Here is a 6,572-nt window from a genome sequence, read left to right on the forward strand (position 1 = left end):
GCATGCAAGTAATGATCAGATAAAGAACTTCTCATCACTGGCTTTAGCACAGTTAATGCTCCCTGAAAACAATATAAATTTATTCTACGTAGCCACCTAAAGCCTAACCACAAGGTCTACACTTCAGCATAATGGTAACCTCAAAAAAATCGACATAACATAAACTCTTTTAAATGTCAAATATAACTGAACATCAAACTTTAAAAGGTATTTCCCTTTACTAAAAAACACATTAAACAGCACTTAAGTTCAACATTTACTGTCCCAATCTTTCCCTACGCAAAGCATGCTGGGAACTAGAAATCCACTGCCCAGGTTCAATCAATGCAACATAAATGATTCATGTAGTCCCAACACAAATGGTTTAGGTTGACCTAACATTTTGCAAATTTAATTTCATTTAACATAATACAATTGAGTGCAAATGCCAATTAAGTAAAAAACTAAAGATTTGTGTTGGTTCAGCTTATTTTATTTAAATAAACTGAACAAGCAGCTAGAATCATTTTTTTGAGTGCAACCTATATGCTGACGAATACGTCAATGTCATAAATCGCTGTTCGTCCATGAAATTGTATATGCCCAGGTATAATCGCCTAAATGCAGCTGCTTGCGTACTTTCTATGCAAACAGATGAATACATTGACTGCATTTAATCATAGGTGCAAATAGTAAGCAAACACAGCATAACCGCAAAATCTGCTAGCAATCTATTGCTGGTGATATTCACTAACATGCAGTCTGAATTTGTTATACATTCTGCTGTACAAAATCTTGATGCTGTAGCTTCGTTTGATATGCACATCGTCGCTGCCCGATGAAACTCACGTATGTCCAAAACGGTTACCTTTCAGGAAGTGAAAAAAAACCCCACCGTATTTCAAAAGCAGTTGAATGTAGCGTTGTCATACTTGGTACGGCATCTTTACATGTACGCGTTCTTCCGATCATTAATTAGAATGGCCAAGCCGCGTTTCATATTGACAGATGAATACGCTCAGTTTATTAAATAGCCTACGTCTTAGTTTATTAAATACACTTAGTTTATTTAATATTAATTATAAATTTATTAAATGTCTCTTGCAAACTATGAAGGGACAATGAATCAATACACTGACATGGTAATGCTAGACAGATACTTTGTTTGCACAGTCCTACCGTAATTTTGTCACTCCTAGATGTACATCTGGCGTCAGGGGGGAAACGTTTACTTGAGAACAGTTGTCAAAAACAAACGTTTGCTGATACTTTACCTCACAGTGTTATTCGGCTATCCAGTGCTGAGCTTCGATGAAACTTCACGAGACCGGCGAGATGCTTCCACAGGGCGGGAGATACGCTGCGTGATTGACAGCTTTGACACCAAATGGATATACGTGAAAATCAGATGAGATGATTTCACAACTTTTCATTGGGCATTTAGATATGTGAAGCATACTGTATACGGAAATGAACCTGGACATTCAATCCGTCGAAAAATCTCAAAATCGGCAAAATGGACATACGTGGTTTTCATCGGACAGCGACGACATACAAAGCGAAAAGACTCTTCCTTTTATAGAGTTCAGCAAAACTCGTCTTTGAATAAAAGCAAATCTCATATTAGCTAGCTTCTTATAGGCTATACTGAGTATTAAAACAGATTGTTCACTGACACATGAATTAAACGTTATGTATTGATACTTCATAATGAACCGATAAAGCAGACCACACGAAAACGATAGTGACATAGCATAAAAAGACCGTTTTACTTATCTTGATTGATTGATTGCAAGCAGTGTGCAGTGGAAGCAGCCAAGCAAGCAGAGAGACGGAAGCTGTGTTTAAGTAATGCGCCTTATTTTAGAGTTGCCAATAGAGTCCATTGAAATCGGATCAGCTGATATGGGTGGGGTTGGAATTTGCGAATCAGCCGATAGCGGAGCTTGACTATGAGGCCTGCCTGAACTAACGCAGAATGCTTGAATTTTTTAATCAGCCACTTGATAGCGTTGCTGCCCAGACTCAAGTCATCGGTTTAGCCTGGAACAACCAAAGCTGAGAGTTCAAGTTCATACATCACTTTTGGGGTAACACGTTGTCCGCCACAGCCAATTATGACATCGTTGGCAGGGAGCTTTTGTAAATCGGGCTTGTGCTGCAACAAGCGATGTTCAGCAGCTTCACTTAACGTGCATGCCATGGAGCTGCTGTCAATCACAGCTTTTAGTTCAAGGTCGCCCCATACTGTCACAGGTGTGTAAAACAGACTATCAATTCTCTGTACTTTGTGCGTGTTCTGAAAGAAGACAGTTTTTCCTGCAGGCCCAACAGAACTAGTAAGACTATAAACTGAGGTAGGGTCATTCATACAACACTGTTTAGGAGGAATATATTCATGATCTACACTGTCCTTTCTTGAGTGCAGATCTTCTAGTTTCCCCACCCTTGAGAAGACAGAGATTTCACTCTCTCAGGACAAACAAAGTGTGAGTGGTCAGGAGAGTGACACTGGAAGTACAAACTTTTTGTCATGCATTTTTGTGAAGCTGTTCCATCTGCAGTCACATTTTTGTGGGAATCAACCACTGAATGTGTCTCTCCTGAGTGTGTTTGGTTCAGTCTAGTGACTATGCTATCAGCAATTTGCTGACTGACTTGGCTGATTATGTCTGCCATTGCAGTGTTTACATCTGGGGGCTGTGTGTTAGGAAACAGGGCAGACAAAAACACACCTTGCATCTGATTCATGTCTAGCCCTCACAAACTAATGGATCTGAATTGGATGCATGACTGTCTATTAGTTCAACACTCTGAACATCGGGCCTACTGAACTGTAATGACTTTGGTACTTTCAATAAACCCCATCCTCTACCTTTACTTCCACAGACTGGAGTGTTATAGTCATCAAAACCACTCATAGTGAATATCAGTACACATAAACAATGAATAAAATAGATTGAAGAAAATCTAGAAAGTGTTGAAAGCAAACTGTCCTTTATAAATGTCTCTAAATCTCAAAAGGCAGTCATTGATTGAATAAAAAAAAGTGAATAAGGTTTCTCTTGTCCTCTTTAAAAAAAAAAAAAAAAAAAAAGAGAGAAAAAAGACCACTGTACAAGATTGTGTCCACCGGACTCCAGTGAAAACTTTAAGATGAACTCTCGGCCGCTTCAGATACCATCTTGATTGAAGAAACAGTGAGTCAAGGCACCAATGTGACTGTGTGTGTGTGTTGATGGATTAATTCACAGAGATTAGGTGGATGGTCACTCAAGGTTGCTTTACTGGGCTTGGGACAAAACTGGGACAAACACGAGTACAGTGCTTTGATGTTGCATGAGAAGTCAGCAGAGAGATATACGAGACTGCTGCTGATGACGTAGCCCCGCCCCAAAATGCGACTGATGCAACAACCAATGGTGAGTTTCCCAATTCATGCATGAATTTAACATTATGTAAACTGTTATGTACATACATACATACATACATACATATACGTATATATATATATATATATATATAAACATATATATAAACATATATACATATATATATATATATATATATATATATATATATATATATATATATATATATATATATATATATATAAACATACATATTATATATATATATAAACATATATACACACATTTTATATATAATTTAGGGCTGTGTAACCCTAGTTGCTGAGTATTTCCAGACATTACTTTTATTAGGTTTTGCATTCATATATTTAGACATTATTAAAGACATTATTAGTTTTTCAATTTTTTAAAATTGTAATTAGAAGTGTCAATTTTTGCATTATAATTACAGTCAAACCTAAAAACCTGTATTTTAATTCGAACATTGAATAAAAATGTCACTAAAATGAACAGAACTTGATTAATCTGGTTCTGATCTAATCTCACACCTTTGGTAAACAGTCTCAAACTCAGCCTTCTCACTGTGTTTGTGTTGGAGAGAAAAAGAGAGAGAGGCTATTTTGCACTCCTATTTTCATGTATATGTGTCTGCAAAAGAGATATCCCCAGAGTGAATGGAAATGATCTGTTTATATTTGACTTTGAATTATGTTGTACAATTAAAAGACTGTATGCTGCTAGCACAGCACAAGTAAGAACAAACTTATTACTGCACTGGCAATAGTAAAATTATTGTTCATTGAACAAAGCAACATGCGGTAACACTTTATAATAACTGCACACTATGAAGCATTAGTTAAGCATTAGTAAATAGTTATTTCATCACTTATAAAGCATTAATAGACATTAGTAAGTAGTTTATAAATACAGCTATAATTGCTTTATTCTTGATTTATAAGCATATCTATAATGAGTTTAATAATTGTATTTGCATACTTTATTAATAATCAATTTATCATTTCTAAATTAAGTATTACATTATTTACAAACCAGTTATTAAGGAGTTGTCAGTAGTTCATTTAGTAAGTGTAAGTAAATGATTAATAAACTATTTAAACATTCATTTATACATCTTATTATTTAGACACATAGTAATAGTTACTTAGTGTTAGTAAATGTTTTATTAACACATATTCCTACTGCAATTCATGATTAATTCAGGTAGTTATAAAACATTTAGAAGTAGTCCGTTAACTATTTTTGTGAGCTCATCTAAAGTGAGGACTATTTATGCTTTGTAAAGCTTAAATTTGAGATTTAAAGGTTCAGTGATCTTCTGCACTGCTGTTCTCTAATGTTTTAAAGTTAGTACAGAGGTAGTTTTGACACTAGGAATATGTTAATAAAGCATTTATTAACACACTGAGTAACTAATACTAAATGTCTAAATAATAAGATGCATAAATGTACATTTAAATATTTTATTAATCATTTACTTACACTTCCTAAATGATCTTATGAACCAACTCATAAATTACTGGTTTGTGAATAATGTAATACATAATTTAGAAATGATAAATTTATCATTAATAAAGTATGAAAATACAATTATTAAACTCCTTATAGATATGCTTATAAATCAAGAACAAAGCATTTATAGCTGTATTTATAAATGGCTTACTAATGTCTATTAATGTTTTATAAATGATGAATTAACTATTTACTAATGCTTAACTAATGCTTCATAGCGTGAGTTATTCTAAAGTGTTACCCAACATGCTTCATATTATTATTAGTACATGCAGTTATTCACAACCTAACAATAGAGCTTTGAGTTTTGAGCTTAACAAAACTTTAACATAACAGAAACTCAAATGTCAAACATAACTGAACATTAAACATTAACAGATGTTTCCCTTCACTCAAAAACACATAAAATAACACATAATTTCAATATTTACTCTTCATTTCCAGCCATATGAAAAGCATGCTTGGAACTAACAATGGTGTCTCTAAATGAAACCACATAATTGAACTAATTAATAAATAGATAACCTTCTTCATTTTATTAGCTTAATCGGTTCCTAAATTCAAGTCTCAAATCTGCGCAAGTTTCCTTAAAAAAAATTAGGAAAATGTATCTCTTGATTTTATTAGTGAAAAGTTCTAAATATGAACCACAATTTAATTAATAAAATATACACATTTTTAATTATCACCTTATTTTTTTAATGAAAATTACAAGACCGATGATTCATGTTTTTCACAGTGCATATTAATGTGTATGTATTTAGAATGTGGTCATTAACATCCCTGTTATATGGCTCACGGTGTAATGGTCTGGTGTAGAGGTCTACAAAGAAGACCCGAGACCCGAGGACCCGGGACCCGACCCGGGACCCGTACGGGTTCGGGACTATATTTTAAATGGTCAGCCGGGTCCGGGTCGGGTCCTAATCTATTACTTCGGTTCCCGGGTCTGATTAACATTGTGTGTATACCCGAGCCGATTTGATTCGGAGATCACCCGGCTGTGTTGGGAGTCAGTCAGCGCTGTGCGTGTTTTGTAACTTGAAAAGTATGAGCCGGGAAATAAGGTGAAAAAACACGAGTGACCCCAGCCATCAGAAGCAGAGCGGGCGGAGTTAATGCAAGCAAACGGTGATCGAGTTTTACTATTCCTATTGTGTGCAACAGTAATGCAAACAAACTTCAAATCTCAAGAACTGCTTGTAGCCTTGCACATTCGCATTTAAATAACATAGCCTATTTCAAATCATTAACAAAACATGAACTATCACACGAATGTTTTCTGTGACGCTTAAAGCTTATGTTTCAGGTTGCTCCAGCTAACGCGCATGTCACATGCGAGCGCACTTTCTTTCTCCTGTTTTTATAATAACATTATGCCGTCTTGTTATATCTAAAGTTTTGGTCAGACTCGGCTCAGAAAGCACAGAAATGACCGCAAATAAGTAATGCTAACGTCAGCGGCCATGTCACTGAACAAGCAATCGTTATTATAGTGCAAAAGGGCAAACAGTCAAAGTTATTTTATTATGTGAGTTGACTCGAGTCTCGAGATGCAACGAAATAATGCAAAACTGCAAAGTCGCATTTGTCATCGTGACAGCAAGTGAACTTTTAAAGCTGGAATAATGAGTGGATTAAGCATTTCAATCGGCAAGAGGGGAATAACGGATGAACTTTCTTGGCAAGTGC

Source organism: Megalobrama amblycephala, linkage group LG4, assembly GCF_018812025.1.
Source record: "Megalobrama amblycephala isolate DHTTF-2021 linkage group LG4, ASM1881202v1, whole genome shotgun sequence".
Classification (NCBI taxonomy): domain Eukaryota; kingdom Metazoa; phylum Chordata; class Actinopteri; order Cypriniformes; family Xenocyprididae; genus Megalobrama; species Megalobrama amblycephala.